Source organism: Sciurus vulgaris (assembly GCF_902686455.1).
Source record: "Sciurus vulgaris genome assembly, chromosome: 5".
Lineage (NCBI taxonomy): Eukaryota > Metazoa > Chordata > Mammalia > Rodentia > Sciuridae > Sciurus > Sciurus vulgaris.
In genome coordinates, this window is record NC_136465.1 from 93478935 (window position 1) to 93499537 (window position 20603).

Consider the following 20603-nt stretch of genomic DNA (forward strand, 5'->3'; position numbering starts at 1 on the left):
AGCTGGGAAATAACTTCTGATCACCCAGAATGACTCTCGTAAGGCAGGTCATACTGGCTCACTAACATCCATCAAGCATCTGTTATGAACTCTACTGTGGTATGTAAGTGGTATTGTCAAAGGGCTTTAGTGTTTAGAGTGGAAAGGAAATAGGTAACTAGTTAAATTGCCTATAATGTGGTAAGTGAAGGGATGCGTGTCCATCTAGGAGGCTGTGGGAGTTCAGAGGAGGCACAGCAGAGAAGGAGACCATGGAGGAGGAAGTTTCCCTAAGACTGAGCTGCAAGTAACAGGAATATAACCTAAGACTGCTTAAATTTTCTGTGCCCATTCCTGATAGTGGGAAAGGTATGAGGAGATTTTGTCAATTCTTTCTTTGCTCTTGTTCTACACCTGCATTTTATTCCCTTTAGATTTGGCAAACTTGTTTTGTTGATATTTATTTGTTTGTTGGTTTTGATTTGCTGAGGCTTGCCTTGAACTGCTTTATGACTAACTCAAAAAACTTAAAGAAAGTAACCCCAAGAAACTTTCCCAAGACTTCACGCAGGATCTGTCAGGGGGCCATCTGGAACTTTCCCCCATCCAGACTTCTGGAGCAGCCTGGTGAGCACCTACCTCTAGTTTCTCTGGAAACAAGAGACTGGGCTTTATAATTTCAAGAAGAAATTTTCTTCTCTGGGTGCAGGAAAAAACCAGGGGTGTGGTTATATAACAACATTACTCAAAGTTCAACAAACATTGAACCACATCCTGTGTGAGGTGCTGGGGTAGATACAGTGACACAGAGGACAGGCAAGTTCTCTCAGAAGGACTTTGACAGAATGCTTTGCGTGGTGGTTAAAGAAAGATGCTGGGGTCAACTCTAGGCTCAAAACCTCACACCATCTCAGAACACTTCTATAAGTTACTCCATTTTTCCAAAACTTGCTTTATCTACTAAATGGTGAATAGTACTAAGTAATAGTACTTAGATGATAACTGTAGAGATTAAATAAATGAATAAGCAAAAAGCCTTGTGAAGAATGTTGGGCTCACAGTAAGTCTAGTAACTATTATTACCATAGAATTTGAAATAAAAGAAATTAGAAATTAAATCTGTAAGGTAAGTTTACAGAGTAAATACTGTGAAGAAAATAAAACAGGATTACAAGAAACAGCATGATTGGGAAAATCACTTTGAATTGGCTCAACAGGGAGGGCCTCTTACAGAAGTAACATTTAGCATAATTAAGCAGATGGTGGAGGGAACAGCATTCCAGACAGAAGGAAATAAAATGCAAAGGCCTTAAAGCAGGATCATGCTTAGAGTATCCTAGAAGGAAAAGGGAGGCAGTGTGGCTAGTGAAAGGTAATGAAGTTATGGAGGTAGGGAGTCACCAGACAATCAAGTCTGATCAAGGATGAGAAACATGTTCTCGTTTCTCTCAGTGAATGGCCCTTACAAAGAGAATTAGTTCTCATAAGGTGCAGGTGGATACTGCACAAGTGAGGTTAAATATTCATGCTCCTCAACTTTTTATGGAGTTACTACCCAATAAACCCATTGTAAGCTGAAAATATTGTCAAAAATGCATATTATATGCCTCTACAGAACATCATGCTTAAGCTATCCTGGCCTTAATCATGCTCAGACACTTATTTTAGCCTACTGCTGAGCAAAGTCATGTAACGTGGAGCCTATCTTATAACAAAGTGATGGACAGTTCACACAGTGTTTAGATGGTGTGCTTTTACACCATTGGAAAGTTGAACCACCCTACATCAAAACATCATGGGAAGGGACTGTGTGTACCACTTTTAGTTTTCATCCTTTCATCCTGGGGCCTTTCCCAGTCAAAAAGTCACAAAGTCCAGGTGGGGTATGCACAGAGAAGGAGGGGATTTGTTAGGACAGTGGAAGGTTCTCAAGGAGTCTGAATCTTCCCCAGTTGGGTGGAAGGAGGTTCCACAGTTCACCAGCAGGGCTGCGTGTGATAGCAGTGTGGTCCCTGGAGCAGCCTGTTGGCTCTGGCTGTGCTGCAGAGAAAGGCAGGGCTCAGGGACAAGGTTTCACACACACAAGTAATCCACAGATGATCCTTAAGTACAGCTAAAAGTCAGTCAACTTCTATGTTATCATTAAATTGCTTCAAGATTTATAATTAAGGTTATGGAGCTTAATTAAATTAAAAGCTGACAACTCCTTATAAAATGTTTAAAGTTTTATTACTAAATGATATTTGTAATATTTATTTTGAGTGGGAATGCTCCAAGTTGCTAAAATAAATTATATGATCTATAATATATAATAGAACATATAATTTATAATCTGTTGGACATTTGAAATTTAAAGGAGGTCCTATTAATAATAATAGAACAATAGTGTAAGCCAAGATTGTCCTGGATTAACAAGGACCTATTAAGGAATTAACCACTCCTTATTAAGGGAAGGATTTGAGATTTTAGTTAAATGAGGTTGGAAGCCACTAGTGAGTTTAGTCAGGGTAGTACATGATCTGATTTATATTTTCAAAAGGATATAAATTGGTGGAGCCATTAGGGAAGAAGAATGGAGGCTCCTCAAAAACAATTAAAAATTAGAACTACCATCCAATCCCATAATTCCATTTCTGGGAAAATGACCAAAGGAAACAAAATCAGTATCTCAAAAAGATATCTGTACCCCATGTTCAGTAGAGTGGTATTCTCAATAGCCAAGATGGAATCAACTTACATGTCCTTCAGTGGATGAATGGATAAAGAAAATGGGATATGGATTTAGCCATAAAAAGGAAGGAAATCCTGCCATGTGTGAAAACATGGATGAACCAGGGCATAAGGCTGAGTATAGTAAGCCAGACACAAAAAGACAAATACTGTATGATCTCAGTTATATGAAGAATCTTTAAGAAGTCAAACATGTATAATCAGAGAACAGATAGCAGTTGCAAGTTAGTCATAAGATGAATCTAATGAGGAGCTAATGCACAGCATAGTGACTATAATTAACAACGCTCTATATTTTCTTGAAATGTGTTAAGAGAGATCTTAAATTTCCTCATCTAACCCAAACACACACACATAACTGTGTGTGGAGATGAGTGTAAATTGATCATGGCAATCCTTTTATAACACACACATATATATATATATATATATATATATATATATATATATCAAATCATCACACCATATGCCTTGAATAGATGCAGTTTGTTGGTAAATGTTACTTTATAAAGCTGGAGAAAGAAAAGATCACTTTGGATTCTGTGTGGAGATTAGATTGCAGGGGATACAAGCAGAAGGAGCAAGCTACTAACAATTCTTTACAGTGGTCTAAGCAAGGTATGAACAAAGCTTGAGCTAGAGAGGAGCAGGGCAGATGGAGAGAAATAAATACAGTGAATATATTGGACATGGAGTTGGCAGGACCTACTGATAGATTGGAGTTTGGGGAAGAGAAAGATCACAGTCCAAGAGCATGAGCTATTGAGCAGATGAAGCTGCTCTTCACCAAGATGACAACTTTCTTTATGAGTCAGTAAAAAGATGTTCCATGTCCACAGTTTGATCAGGAGTAAGTAGATGGTATTAACAAGAATGATAAAAACTAACCCCTTCTGATTGCTTATGAAGTGTCAGATATGATTCTAAGAACATTACATGTATTAATTGAACACTCGTAACAGCTCTGTGAGACAGGCTTTATCAACATTTTATTCCAAAAAGCTATAGTGCAGAGAAATGAAGTGACCAAAGTCATATAGTCAGCAATTAGCAGAGCTTGGGTTGGGTTTTATTGATTCCAGAGTCTTCCTATTAACCACATGCCACACTGCCAGTTAGTTTGACTAACTGACAATACAGTCTATTCATATACAGAAGTGGGTATTAATACATTCTCTAAAACAAGTAGAACAGTAAGAGATAAGCAAATATGACCTGAGAGAGGTTGAAAAGCTGATGCCTTGGTCTGTTTGTGCTGACTACACATGAGTCTGGGTAATTTATAAACAACAGCAATTTGTTTCTCACAAATCTCAACTGGAAGTCTAAAATTGAGGCACCTGCTAGTTTCAAGACCTTTGTGAGGGCCTGGTCTCTGCTTCTAAGATGACACCGTTCATTTCATTCTCTCCGGGGGACAAACACTGTGTCCCCACATAATGGAAAGAAAGGGAAGGGAAGGGAAAAGGACTTAGCTAATTTCCCCAAGTGTTTTTATAGAGTTGCTAATCCCATTCATGAGGGCTCCCTTCCCACAGCTTACTCACCTCCTAAAGGCCCCACCTCAATGGCAATTAAGTTTCAACATCAAAAGTTTGGGGGTGGGGACATTCAGCTGTGTTCTGGAAACTTTTCTCATCCCTCCCAGAGTCTTCACAACCTTAGTCTGTAGTTGGGGTTATACGACCTGTGTGATCGGGTCATTCCAACAAGATTACACAACCTTGCTGATGATTAAAATCAGTGAGTTTATTACAACCCACTATCTTTCTTTTGGGTAGATGCAGCCTCATCAGACCTGTGTTTTCTTATAGCAGGTGGGCAGAAGAGAAGACATCAAAAGTCAGAAAACTGATTACATCATACAGAATCAGAGATGCAGGTTTAGAGATGAAAACAATTCCTGAGAGATGCTCAGATTTTCCTTTGAAGACCTTTCATTGTTGCTCTAATGTAAAAGTCCCCACCCCCATAAAAAAAAAAAAAAAACAGATATTCACAGACCATTCAGCAAGTGATCAGATTTCCACCCAACAGAAAGGAATATTTTGAACAAAAAGAGGTTTTAAGCCATTTGATAGCTCACTGGTATATTTATTTATTTCTACACAACCTGCCAAGTTTTTGCTAGATTTATGTTGGCATATAAATCTGTTGAAACTTGTTTTTTTTTTTTTTTTCAGTTCAACTTCGGACTTTTAAGATGCTATCCTTTGTCATCGTCACTCACCATCTTGTATCTCTTAACGAAATCACAAATCTTATTTTACGATATAGCACAGTCATAGAAATACTGCCCGGGGTGACACAAAGAATACTTCATGGGTGTCTAAAATGGCCTTGCAGATAAATGATTCTATCAGTTCAAAGATATTCATGTACTCACAGAAACCTCTCATCACAGAAAATTTTCCAGCATACCAAAATGGGAGGTAGGAAGCACCAGCTGAAAATGCCCACTCGGAAAGGTCAGGACTATCAAGCAGATACAATGCCAAGGAAGTCCTCGTCACATGGCTCAGTTCCAGAGGACTGTTAGCATTCACAGAAGTACAATGCTGACAGGACAGCCAATGTTTATGCACATCTCCCTCAACATCCTTAAAGAGGATACAGATTTGTAATCAACAAATGAAAATCCTTTCCCCTTCCCTAATACATAGACCCCAATTCCCTGGGAGCCTCTCACTTTCCTACCCAAAAAAGGGGACTTATACTTTCATATCAATCCACTACCCATAAGTTCCACTTACCCCTATGAGTTCATCATTTATTTCCAGAGCATCTGGCAAAGGATATGTCTGGACTACAGATCCATGGATAATATCATTTCTGTCAAAAATTCATCTGCTTTGCTATTGGTCTTTCTATCTTGTCCTCCTTCCACCAGTTTTGCATCATGAAAGTACAAAGCATTGCCTACAGATGGTGGAGCTGTCTCCCATGTGCAGGGAAGGATAGAGGCTGGACTGGCCAAGCCAGAACCTCCCTTATCTATTAATTGCTTTTGACCCATCACACCTATTAAGCATAAAGCCAGTCAAATAATGCCCTGAAATGTGTTCATGTTGCCCTCACAGGCTCATTTCCAAAGAGCATTCAAATTCAACAGTAGTGCTTGGTGGGAAATGGAGATAGTCACTTGTTTCTGGTAAATGATTCAAGAAAGTTCAACATGATAGCACCATCTCTCAAAGGCTTCACACGGCTGAACTTTAGATAACATAAAGAGTCCCCTTCTGTCACCAAGCAAAAGAAAAATGGCTTATTCTCCTACTGGGACTAAATTGAAAGATGTGGCTGATCTATCATATTTAGCGGCACACTTACAATGCACAAAAGCTTCTGTGGCACTGATTAAAAAGAGAAAATATCATCTGGCTAGCAAAGAAGATCTGCAACTAAAACAAAAGTGTTCGCACTCTTGACTAAACATTTACTGTCAACAATCTGTCTTCTGTATGTGCCCAGAAAAGCAACACTTCCAAACACACACACACACACACACACACACACACACACACATAGACACACACATTTTCTCTTTTTCTCTTCACAGGAAATTTGCTCTCAGGAACAATTACCCAGGTATAATTTCTCTTTCCCTTTTAAGTTAAATGCTTTGTGCCTGTACATCAGGATTAAATATGCCTGCCCCTCTAAAGGAGGACCACAGGACTCTTGTGAGGGTTTACAAAAGGAAAAAAAAAAAAAAAAAGAGGATTATTTTCTTAATTTCTCAGCTCTTATTATGATTATTATACTGCTTGTTATTTCACAAATAGATTTCATCAGTCCTAAATTGACCATCTAGGATCTCTACCCTGAGCCCCAATATGGTGAAAGGCATGGGCCTGGTTTTCCTAGCACATATGCAATATCCTTGCTGAAGATAAGGAAGCTCTCTGCACTTGATCTTCAAAAAGTAGAACAAGTTCATCACTACAGAGCCATCATTTACAGCAATGCAGCTTCTCTTTCTTGGACTTTAAGTCTCATTTAAGTGAGATCCAAACACTGGGTGACCTTAAAGATTTTTTTCTTCTTTTTAACAATATAAATAAAGTATTTCTTTGAATAATAAATAAAACCTTTTGTTCTAACTTTTTGAGCTGTCAACACCTTCAAAAGGGAGAAATTCCAACCTAAAATATATTATTAATGTTTTACCATTTTAAGAAATTATTATAACTCATAATTATTTCAGCTTAAATCTCTACATTGTTGAAGTGTTTTCCTTGTGAAATAAATTTGGGAACAGAGAAGATCAAGATTAACCAATTTTATGAATATTGTTTTAATTTTCTTATTTTACAATGATTTAAGACAGTATTTCAAATCTCATTAATTCCTGTAAGTATAAACCATTCCTATGTAAAGTGCAGATGGTATTTATCAAAGGTAAGAGATAAATCTAATTATACATTATACATAGTATCAATAACTTCTTGATTAGGAGTTTGCTACTCTGCAAACTTCTATTTCATATACCATCTAAAATTTCTCATTTTATGAAAATAAATCACACCATCTGATTTATTTTTGCTTCTAAGAAAGGAAGGCTTTTATCCATCTAATTTTTTATACATTGTCCCAGCATGATAAAACCATACTCACAGATGCTTAGTAAAATTTTCTGAACATAAGCCATAAACTCTATGTGCTACTCACATTGTGATAAGATGTATATAGGAGTAAAATCAGACTCTCCCTCCAAGCCCTATATTTGGAATTGAGAAAAACTCCCATTGGAAGAGTGGAGACAGTTTGGAGCCTCACATCCAGAGAAGAGGGAGGTTTGGAAGCAATCCCAGAGGAAAAAGATAAACATATTCAATTATTGGGAAGTGGATCAGATGGGGAAAGCAACTGCTCTTGTTTAATTTTGAAAAAAAGGGTTTGTTCACACATGGCTTCCCAGCATATGAAGTGCATTTATAAAGGAGAAGATAATTAGCTACTTTTTTTTCTCTCTCCTAGACTCTCTCTGTATTGAGAAGAAAATATAAAAGGAAATATTCATAGAAAATAATTGTATAAAAATTGTTTTAAAATGTTTTGGCCAGACTCTGAGTCAGGTTAGATGTTTCTTAAAGAAAAGTAGGAGGCTGAGCTGACCTTATGAAAAATAGTCAAATGCAAGGTTAGTTTCTGTACTTGGACTTTCTGTGCCTCCTTACCAATTTGAAAACCCCCTGATCTCATTCTGTAAGGCACCAAAGACACAGGTCATTTTTTCGCTTCCCCATCAAATCTATCTCATAAAAATTTGATAAAGTCATCCATAATATGGTATGTAGCTTTGATTATTAACACTATAAACACAATAAGTATTCAACAAAATTTAACATAATAATATTTTTGGAGCTCCTGGTGAGTACCAGCCTTTCTTTGTTGCTATTATCCAAAATCTTCGGAAACAGTGAGTACAGTTTTAAGAGGCAAGCATTAGTTACCTTTGAATCAAAGGAAGAAAAGACTTAAGTCAAAGGAATGTAACCTCAGTTGGTGTGTGTGTGTGTGTATGTGTCTTCCCTAAGTTATGTATGTATATATGTAAATGTACATAATAAAATTACTAATACTACACATTTGTTTTCCTATCTATAAAGGGGGTATTTTTAACCCCATGTGATATAACAATTATATTGTTACTGTTATTCTTAGTTTTATACCATTTTCTGAGTTCAGAAACACTTAGAAAAAATGTGAAATGTTTTCTGCCCAAAAGACCAAAACTAGGGAAGGGAAAGAGAAGTACACAAACATAGGTTAACTTTCTGTAACAGACAAGGTGAGAATATAACAATATACATAACAATAACATTAATAATAAATACCATTTGTAGGCTTCAGCCACTATGCTACTTGCTTAACATTGTCTTCTTTAATCCTCAAAAGATTTTGGGAAGGAAACATTATCATTTTCTTTCCAGAGTTGAAGTAATGGAGGCTTAGCAACATTAATTAACTTTCCAGGGTCACACAGTTACTAATTGATGGGGCTGGGATTGAGCCCAAACTATCTGGCTATATAGTACATACTTAAGTATGTACTTTCCTTATCCTGGACCTACTGCTTCAGTAAGCATGCTCTGTCCCCTCTGTTCTTATGAATCTCAGATGTGATTTATTTAGTTGGGTTAAAATAGATGTACTTTCTGAGTCTTGGGCTTTGAATACTATATATAGGTTTAATTAAAACAATTTATCTTTATTTTATTCATGTTGCCTCTTTGAGTATATGGGCTTGCTACTAATTATTATTGAAACAACATTAAACGTAGAGAAAAATTACAAAAACAGCATGAAAACTTCTATTTTCCTGAACCAATTTGAAAGTTTGTTGCTGACATGATGTCTGATCATCCCCAAATATTTTAGTAGAGATTTCCCTAAGTAAGAATATGCTCCTGTATATAACCACAATAAACTATCCAAATCAGGAAATTTTCACATTGATACATTCTTAACAACTAATCCTGAGACCAACTGGAAGTTTGCAAAATGTCCCAATAGTGTTTTTTACAGAAGAATCTAGTCTAGAACCACATGTTCCGTTCAGTTGTTATGCCATTGAGAACTTTGCTCAGCCTTTTCTGAACTTCCATAGTTTTGACAATTTCGAACACTGCAGGTGGTTAGCTGGTTTATAGAATGCCTTCACTTTGGGTTTATTCAATGTTTCATCATGATTAGATTCAGATTCTTTGGCAGAAACAACACAGAATTGATGCTGTGTTCTCAATTCATCCTCTCAATTTTTATTTGTCCCATTTCTTCTGGTGCTATATCACTTGATTTAAAGTGTCTGCCACGCTTTGCCAGTGGGAGGCTACTCTTTTTCCCTTTGAATAAGTATTGTGTGTGAATTTTGAAACTATATAAATATCTCCATTAAGCTTTCACTTTCTTTATTTCAGTGTGACTCATTGGTTTGTATCAACTTTAATTCATTACTATAATTACTTATTTTGATGCCTCAGTTTGTCATAGATTTGGCCCATGGGAGGTCCTTCAATCTGGTCTGTAGGTCCTACTGACATGTCTCCATCCTACTGTAAAAGCACATCCTTGTTCCTAGCCCCCCTCCCAAAAATAAGTGTTCCAGAGTCATATTGTACTCTTCCTGCCTTCAACCTGGGATAGAACATTTTCCAAGGAGTACTCGTTCTTTCAAGTGGACAGGGTATTTTAAAAAACAGAGCTCTTTATGCTAGGTGTATGCCTTATGAACACATATGCACATATTTGTTTCTGTATCTCTACGAATTGAAAAACATGAATTCAAACATATTTCATATTCTAATCTAACACCATATATTTCCTCTATTTATCACTTTTTCTCTTTATAAACCCTCTTCTTTAACCATATGGAACGTGGCTCCCATTATTTTTAATATATTTACTTATTTGATCAAACCCACAAATGTATACCCTACCTCTCACTATCGCTGCCACTTCCCAACTCTCTGCTAGTGGAAACATTCTTCTTACTCCAAAACCCCACAGCAGATAGCCCCCCAGGCAGAGTCCCTCCTCTTCTATCTGTGCTTCAATCATTCCAGGACCATTTGTCTACCCTAATCTATGGAACCTACCTCACTCAGTTCAATTTAATGGAATTTGAAGTAAACTGTTCATGAAGAATAAAGTAACATTTCTCTAAAAAATGTAATTGTTTTTTATTTGTAGGTTTACTGAAAAATTACTAGTAATTCTGAGATAATTCATCCTAAACTTAGAATAATTAATATTGGTTCCAGAGTAAGAGAACCTAATTTTATTCTTTTCTAACTACAGCAGATAAAAATTTTCACTATATCTTTTAACTTTGCCTATGAACAGAACCAATAAAACCAACTAGGTGACAAAACTCATTCACAGTGTCAGAGGCTCTCAATGTTTGTTGGAGTCATGAACACATTAGGGATTCTGATAAAAATAAATAAATCTTTTCACAGACATGTTCACATCCAAGAAGCTGACTAACTGATGGTTTGTTATCTGGTATACCATGGCTTCTCTGAAACTGCTAGATATTGAGTACAACACTTTGAAAGCAATATCAGAGGTTTCACAGGAACAGTAGTATGGATCCCTTTGTGAAAGGACTTCTGGTCTCTTCCAGATGACTCCATCCCACAAGGATTTCTACCAGATTCAGGGTAGATAGTGTGCACTTTGAGTTTGTCATACTCTTTAGGTACTAAGGCAAATCTTAAAAGATCAACAGCTGAATAATGGATGGAAAATAAACATGAAAATATGCCCAAACTCATTAGTAACAAGGGCAACACACCTTAAAATCAAAATGAGACACTATTAGTAACCGAAGTCTGACAAAGCCGATGTTAGCAAGATTATAGACCAGTTACATGCTACTCTTTACAAACTCTTTAGAAACTCTTTACATGCTACTTGTGAAAGTATCATACAAGTAGACATCAGGAATGGTGAAGAAATGTAAATTATAAACGTGTAATTCTCCTACTGGGGATACAACCTAAAAACCAACAACAACAAGATTTTACAAGAACATACATAGGAACCTTGTTTTCATGATCAAAATAATGGAAATAAACCAAATGCATTTCCATGGAAGAATGAATAAATGGTGGTATAGAATAGTGAAAATGACTGACTTGAAGCTAAACAACACAGATTAATCTTATAATGTTGGGTCCTAAAAAGTCAGAGAAATATTCATACAGTAAAAATCCATTAATATAAAAGTTTTTAAAAACTTAAATCCAACTTTTGATTCCTAAATTCAGCTAATGATCAACCAAGAACATTATCTTCCCAATGATACATCTTAGAATAACTGGGAGGCATAAGGGAGGAGGACTGAAGATTTAAATTAACTTTCAATATATACTATAACTTCCAGTTATCTTATTAAAATCTTATCTTTTTGGTTTTCCTTCCTCTAATATAACCAAAGTGACATTTACCAAGAATTACTTTATATTCTGATAGCTTCATAAGTACTGACCCGTTTTCTTAGTTCCCTGATTTCCAACTTACATGCCCCATTTCTTGAAATGGGAAGTTCAGGCAGCAAGGTTAAATGAATTGTTCAAGACCATGAGAGACCTTGCAGCAGATTCATTCCTTCTGACGCCCTGGTCCCTGCCCTCATCATCTAAATTGACTTTGTTTGGCAGGGAAGGAAAATTTCTACTTATTTCTTCATGTCCACCTCAACCTTTAGCTTATTTACTTCATCCCATGTAGTTTCCAGTACTTTGTTCAGTCAGCCTAAGGAAGCTGTTGGTCTCTGATGACCAGAGGGTCAAGAATACAGAATGCATTCTTTTTACTCTCTCCCTGGAATGCTATTTTGGTTCCACTTAAACAGTGAGATGTTGCAAAGGTTGTGACTGCTGTCATGCTTATTTCTTTATGATTTATTTTTAACACAAAATAATTCATGTACAAAAAAATAAATGAACTCTATCCTGAAACTGAGGTACAGTCATAGAGCCATAGAGCCATAAAAATTATATTTTCTTTTCCTCTGGGACATTGCTTCAACTCAGTAAGTGATAAGTAACCCTGGCCACTTCAAATTAAAAATGATAAACTTAAAGTATAGGAGGCTTGAATCAGAGGTTCACTTTTATTTTGACTTAATTTATATAAATGTGGAAGAATTCAATGCCCCTGTCTTCACAGTACTAGGAGGCAGGAACAATACCTTGTGGGGTTTGAAGTGTGGATATGGAGATGGGAGACAGAACCCTCATGAGAATTTCTTGCTTGGTTGGGGCTGTCAATATAAACCTCTTTTGGTTATCTGATCATTTAAATATATGCAGATATACAAACAGGTAGATTTTTACAAATGAAGAGCACTGACATAACAGTGGAAAATACAATACAAATATTTCATTTTTCAAACTGCAATCTACATCTATATAAAAATGCAGCTTGAGTTAGTCTGGAATGTAGTACATACATTATGCTTTCCTTTAAATGTCTGAGCTCCTATCTAAAATTAAATAGCAAAACTTTTGAATGAGGCTATGTACCATCTCCTAAGAGTACTTGATAGCATTCTCGTATTCAAGTGCTGGTAAACTTTCATAGAAAATAAGTACTGTTATTATTTTCATCATTTACTCAGCAGAGGGATCTGAAGCTTGCAGTTCTATGCCCAAGGTCATAGAGCTGAGGAGTGGTGGACCTTCTGGCTTCTTTGCTGATGCTGTTCCCCACAATGCCACACTGACCCACACTGCATAGATGTGCTAATTTAACACCCAAAATTACGATTCCATTCTGGTTTTCCTGTTTCCAAGTGAAATAACTTGCACTTTTTGTATTTGCTATGGAAGGAACAATATTGTTGGGGAAAGAAGCAACTTTGCCTCTAAAAACAGCTTAGGGATTTTCCAGACCACATCATGGAGACTGATTAGCTACAGACCTATGTTTTTGAAGCAAACCAGGATGGAAGGTTCTGACAGAGGAGGGTCAGGCAAGTGTTCCACACCCTAGTTACACACAGTCCCTTTTATGTGTTCTCCAGCTTCAGAGACCACTGGACAACGAGGTCAACCAAGTGGATGTGGGGGCAAAGCTCACCACGTGCTAGCTTTCTCCAGAGACCAAATGAACATCAAAGACCACTTTCAAGATCAAAAGAAGTCATAAAGACTTCTGAGGGTCTGTGACCCTCTGAGGAGCACTGTTCCCTTGGCAGTGCTAGCTTTTGAAAAGAAAGAATAGAGAGGTTATGGAGAAAACTGAGTATCTCAGGTCTCCTTGTCTGATGCTCACACACTTCATGATCCTTACAAGGAAGACAGCCAGCATCCAGAGCTTCTGAGGGGTTTTTTTCTTTATTTAAATCGACTACATAGTGCATACGTCATAGGAAGAACTGTATAAATAAAAATTCATATTTTATAACTCATATTCTAGATAATAATTTCATATTTTCAACTATATTTGTTAATATTGACTGATTGATAGAGCACCTACCTAACTGCTGAAAGAACGGATTTTGGAAGAAACAAAGTTTCTGTTCTCATGGAGTGCAATAGTTTGGATCTTAAATGTCTCTCAGGCCTGGTCCCCAGCCTGTGATGCTATGCAGGCTTTAGGAGGCAGGACCTACTAGAAGGAAAAAACATCACTGGGGTGAGCCCTTGAAGAGGATGTTGAAACCCTGGTTCCTATCTCTCTCTCGTTGCTTCCCAACTGCCATGAGGTGGACAGGCCCCCTCTACCATGTGCTCCCATTGTGATCCACTGTTGACACAGGCCCAGAGCCAGGGACCAAGTGACCATAGACTGAAATCTTGGAAACCACAAGCCAGAATAAACCTTTTTTTTTTAAGGTGGTCTGTCTTGGCTATTTGTCACAACAACAGAAAGCTAACACATGGGAAAAAATATATATTATGCTAGGTGATATATGTGCTCATAAGAAAAATAGAACAGAGTAAGGAGAAAGAGGATAAAGAATAACAAAGAGTCAGGAACTACACAATGATAGATGGTGAAAGAGTCAATCAAGAAAGACCCCTATGCTAAAAGGACATTTAAGCAGAGAGACTTGAAGAATTTGGAGGAGTGACCATGACCATATAGTAATAGAATAGGAACCTAATGTGATCAATTAATAATTTAAATTTCCTCATCCCAGTGTCTCCAATCTCACTTGCTTGAAATGCAAATAGTCCCAGGAGTCCCTTTTAGGAATACAGGAATCATCAGGTATGTGGTCATTTGTGAATTAAATGTGGTCACTAGATTAACAGCTTGCTACATGTATGTGGCCATATTTCATCATCATTTTTTATTCTCTAGTGAATACATTTTCTTCTCTGCTTGTTTGTCATCTTCCCAAAAGGTGAATGGGAGAGTTTCCCAATTCTTACATTAAGGGATCTCTATACTATTATATATAATATAAAATAAGTTTAAGGTTTCTACTACAACTTGATGAACTGTTCCAAGCTGTCCTGATGAGATAGATACAAGAGAACTTTAAAGTCATGTGTTTAATTATATGGACATTTCAAGTATTAGACAACATTTACCATTGCCACTGGCCAAGCATTTAATTTTTTGATGATTTTTGACACTGATATGTTCTAAGGGTCAGAAGAATACAGCCCTAATAAATGAGAGTAACAGTTGTTCAGTGGAACAGTCACAAAAACAACCAACCTGGAAGAGATCCAAGATGGTGGACTAGAGGGTGACTGCATCTCCCATTGCTCCAGAACTCAGGATTCAAGAAGGGGAGGTATTGAAAGACTCGGACCAACATAAAGCCGCGGGGTGAGTCTCTCCCACCTGGTAAAGCTCGGCCCAGGTGGCAGGCCAGGACAGAGGGCAGTCTTCCCCAAGCAGCCCTGCTCCCTTTGGCGGCAGGCGGGGTCCACAGCCAGGTTCTTGGAACAGGCCCACCCAAGGAGAGCTTTTCCACACAGAGCCAACCCCAAGCACCGGACCCAGCTGCGGGCCCTGGCCCACAGGCAGCTTCTCGGACCAGGACAGGACAGGAAGAAGCTTTCCCCGAGCAGCCCGGCTCCCTCAGGCGGGGGCAGGCCCTGTATATAGCCAGTTTCTAGGAGCAGAACTGCCCAGTGAGAGGATTTCCACACAGAACCAGCCCCCAGCCCTGGACCCAGTAGCGGGCTAGGGGCAGCTTCTTCAGCAGCACTGCATTATCAAGTTCCTCCAAGACTTCAACTACTGAAGGTTTGGAGGTGATATACTGGAAATCCACAGGGACACTATAAGCCAATAGAGGAAATCTGCAATATCTCAGAGTCCCACTGATATCTGACCAATATGAGAAAACAAGGGAAGAAAATGTCCCAAACAAACCTAGATACTATATCAATAAAACCCAATGACAACACAGCAGAAGAAATGTCAGAAAGGGAGTTCAGAATGTACATAATTAAGACAATCAGGGAAGCAAATGAGGACATGAAAGAGCAAATGCAGGCATTGAAGGAAGAGATGAAAGAGCAAATGCAGGCATTAAATGATCTCACCAATCAACAGTTAAAAGAGCAAATACGGGAAGCAAAAGATCATTTCAATAAAGAGTTAGAGATACTGAAAAAGAAAAACAAACAAATCCTTGAAATGAAGAAAACAAAAAACCAAGTTAAAAACTCCATAGAAAGCATAACCAATAGGATACAACATCTGGAACACAGAACCTCAGACATTGAAGACAAAATATTTAATCTTGAAAACAAAATTAACCAAACAGAGAAGATAGTAAGAAATCATGAACAGAATCTACAAGAACTATGGGATATCATGAAAAGGTCAAATTTAAGAATTATTGGGATTGAGGAAGGCTTAGAGAAACAAACCAAAGGAATGAACAATCTATTCAATGAAATAATATCAGAAAATTTCCCAAATCTCAAGAATGAAATGGAAAACCAGGTACAAGAGGCTTATAGGACTCCAAATACACAAAATTACAACAGACCCACACCAAGGCACATTATTATGAATATACCTAACACACAAAATAAAGACACAATTTTAAATACTGTGAGAAAAAAGAATCAAATTACATTCAGAGGGAAACCAATAAAAATATCAGCAGATTTTTCAATCCAGACCCTAAAAGCTAGAAGGGCCTGGGACAACATTTACGAAGCCCTGAAAGAAAATGGATGCCAACCAAGAATCTTATACCCAGCAAAACTTACTTTCAGATTTGACAACGAAATAAAATCCTTCCATGATAAACAAAAGATAAAATAATTTACAAAAAGAAAGCCGGAATTAAAGAACATTCTCAGCAAAATATTCCATGAGGAAGAGATGAAAAACGATGCAAATCAGCAACTGGAGGAACTAGCCTAAAGGAATAGCCAAATAAAGGAGAAACCAAATCATGTCAAAAAACAAAAATGAGTCCAATGACTAGGAATACAAATCATATCACAATAATAACCCTGAATGTTAATGGCCTGAACTCATCAATCAAAAGACATAGACCAGCAGATTGGATTAAAAAGAAAAATCCAACAATAAGCTGCCTGCAAGAGACTCATAGAAAGAGATACCCACAGACTAAAGGTGAATGGATGGGAAAAAACATACCATGCATAGGGACACAGCAAAAAAGCTGAAGTATCCATCCTCATTTCAGATAATGTGGACTTCAAGCCAAAACTAGTCAGAAGGGATAAAGAAGGACATTACATACTGCTTAAGGGAAGCATAAATCAGCAAGACATAACAATCATAAATATCTATGCTCCGAACATTGGCTCATCCATGTACGTCAAACAAATCCTTCTCAATTCCGGAAATCAAATAGACCACAACACAATAATACTAGGCAATTTTAACACACCTCTCTCACCAGTGGACAGATCTTCCAAACAAAAATTGAATAAAGAAACCATAGATCTCAATAACACAACAATTTAGACTTAATGGACATGTATAGAATATACCATCCAACAAAAAACGAATACACTTTCTTCTCAGCAGCACATGGATCCTTCTCTAAAATAGACCATATTTTATGACACAAAGCTACTGTTAGAAAACACAAGAAGATAGACATACTACCTTGAATTCTATTAGATCATAATGGATTGAAATTAGAAATAAATGACAGAATAAAAAACAGAAACTTCTCTAATACCTGGAGATTAAATAATACGCTATTATATGAAGAATGGATAACAGAAAACATCAGGAGGGAAATTAAAAAATTCTTAGAAGTAAACAAGAACAAAGACACATCATATCAAAATCTCTGGGACACTATGAAAGCAGTACTTAGAGGATGATTTATTTCATGGGGCGCATACTACAAAAGAAGAAAAAAATCAACAAATAAATGACTTAACACTACAGCTCAAAGCCCTAGAAAAAGAAGAGCAGACCAACACCAAAAGTAGTAGAAGAGAGGAAATAGATAAAATCAGAGCTGAAATCAACAAAATTGAAACAAAAGAAACAATTGAAAAATTAACAAAATAAAAAGTTGGTTCTTTGAAAAAATAAACAAAATTGATAAACCCTTAGCCACACTAACAAAGAGCAAGAGAGAGAAAACACAAATTACTAAAATTCAGAATGAACAAGGAAATATCATTACAGACACGAGTGAAATACAAAACATAATTAGAAGCTACTTTGAAAATCTATTCTCCAACAAAACAGAAAACCTCGACGACATCAACATGTTTCTAGAGACATATGAATTACCTAAACTGAACGAGGAAGACATACACAACTTAAATAAATCAATTTCAAGCAATGAAATAGAAGAGGTCATCAAAAGCCTACCAACAAAATAAGTCCTGGACCAGATGGATTCTCAGCCAAGTTCTAAAAGACCTTTAGAAGAATTCACTCCAATACTCCTCAAATTATTCCATGAAATAGAAGAGGAGGGAACCCTCCCAAACTCATTCTATGAAGCCAATATCACCCTGATACCTAAACCAGACAGAGACACATGAAGTATGAGTGGCAAAGAAAATTTCAGGAAAGAAAATTTCAGACCAATATCCTTAATGAACATTGACGCAAAAATTCTCAACAAAATTTTAGCAAATCACATACAAAAATATATTAAAAAGATAGTGCACCAGAATCAAGTGGGTTTTATCCCAGGGATGCAAGGTTGGTTCAACATCTGGAAATCAATAAATGTCATTCACCATATCAACAGACTTAAAGTTAAGAATACATGATTATTTTGATAATGCAGAAAAAGCATTTGATAAAATACAGCATCCCTTCACGCTCAAAACACTAGAAAAAATAGTGAAAGTGGGAACATTTCTTAACATTGTAAAGGCCATCTACACGAAGCACATGGCCAATATCATTCTAAATGGTGAAAAACTGAAAGCATTCCCCCTAAAAACTGGAACAAGGCAGGGATGCCCTCTTTCTCTTTTCTATTCAACATCGTCCTTGAAACTCTAGCCACAGCAATTACACAAACCAAAGAAATTAAAGGGCTACGAATAGGAAAAGAAGAACTCAAACTATCCCTGTTCGCTGATGACATGATTATATATTTAGAGGAACCTGGAAATTGCACCAGAAAACTCTTAGAACTCATAAGTGAATTCAGTAAAGTAGCAGGTTACAAGATCAAAGCTCATAAATCCAATGCATTTTTATACATAAGTGATGAATCTTCAGAAAGAGAAGTTAGGAAAACTACCCCATTCACAATAGACTCAAAAAAAAAAAAATAAAATGCATGCTATAAAATCAACACACATAAATCTAAAGCATTTTTATATGCAAGCAATGAAACATCTGAAACAGAAATGAGGGAAACAACTCCATTTGCCATAACATCAAAAAAAAAAAAAATACTTGGGAATCAATCTAACCAAAGAGGTAAAAGATCTCTACAATGAAAACTACAAAACACTGAAGAAGAAATTGAGGAAGATCTTAGAAGATGGAAAGATCTCCCATGTTCTTGGATAGGTAGAATTAATATTTCAAAATGGCCATACTACCAAAAGTGCTATCCAGATTCAATGCAATTCCAATTAAAATCCAAATGACGTACCTTACAGAAATAGAGCAAGCAATCATGAAATTCATCTGGAAGAATAAGAAACCCAGAATAGCTAAAGCAATCCTTAGCAGAAAGAGCGACGCAGCCGGTATCGCAATACCAGATCTTCAACTATACTACAAAGCAATAGTAACAAAAAAGGCATGGCATTGGTACCAAAATAGACAGGTAGATCAATGGTACAGAATAGAGGACATGGACACAAACCCAAATAAATACAATTTTCTCATACTAGACAAAGGTGCCAAATATATGCAATGCAAAGATAGCCTCTTCAACAAATGGTGCTGGGAAAACTGGAAAACCATATGCAAAAGAATGAAACTAAACCCCTATCTCTCACCCTGCACAAAACTCAACTCAAAATGGATCAAGGACCTCAGAATCTGACCAGAGACCCTTCATGTTATAGAAGAAAAAGTAGGTCCAGATCTTCAACATGTGGGCTTAGGATCAGACTTCCTTAACAGGACTCCCATAGCACAAGAAATAAAAGCAAGAATCAATAACTGGGATTGATTCAAACTAAAAAGCTTTCTCTCAGTAAAGGAAACTATCAGCAATGTGAAGAGAGAGCCTACAGAGTGGGAGAATATCTTTGCCACTTATACTTCAGATAGAGCACTAATTTCCAGAATATATAAAAACTCAAAAAACTCTACACCAAGAATACAAATAAGCCAATCAACAAATGGGCTAAGGAAATGAACAGACACTTCACAGAAGAAGATCTACAAGCAATCAACAGATATATGAAAAAATGTTCAACATCTCTAGTAATAAGAGAAATGCAAATCAAAACTACCCGAAGATTCCATCTCACCCCAATTAGAATGGCGATTATCAAGAACACAAGCAACAATAGGTGTTGGCAAGGATTTGGGGAAAAAGGTACACTCATACATTGCTGGTGGGGTTGCAAATTAATGCAGCCACTCTGGAAAGCAGTATGGAGATTCCTCAGAAAGCTTGGAATGGAACCACCATTTGACCCAGTTATCCCACTCCTCGGTCTCCACCCAAAGGACTTAACATCAGCATACAACAGAGATGCAGCCACATCAATGTTCATAGCTGCTCAATTCACAATAGGCAGATTGTGGAATCAACCTAGATGCCCTTCAGTTGATGAATGGATAAAGAAACTGTGGCATATATATACAATGGAATATTACTCTGCCATGAAGAATGATAAAATCATGGCATTTGCAGGCAAATGGATGAAATTGGAGGATATCATGCTAAGTGAGATAAGCCAATCTCAAAAAACCAAAGGACGAATGATCTCGCTGATAAGCGGATGATGACACATAATGGGGGGTGGGAGGGG

The 20603-nt window shown here is 37.0% G+C and overlaps 1 protein-coding gene across 8 annotated transcripts in view; it reads right to left on the minus strand.

Moving 5' to 3' along the window:
- LMNTD1 (lamin tail domain containing 1) overlaps positions 1–20603 on the minus strand; it is a 475302-nt gene that overhangs the window by 200616 nt on the left and 254083 nt on the right. The window contains exon 1 of one of the 8 annotated variants that reach the window (XM_079139432.1): positions 11043–11062. The exons of the other annotated variants lie outside the window; for them this stretch is intronic. The gene's annotated coding sequence lies outside the window, so the exon portion shown is untranslated. Of the gene's footprint in view, positions 1–11042; positions 11063–20603 lie in introns of those variants that run through there. 8 annotated transcript variants of the gene reach the window in all.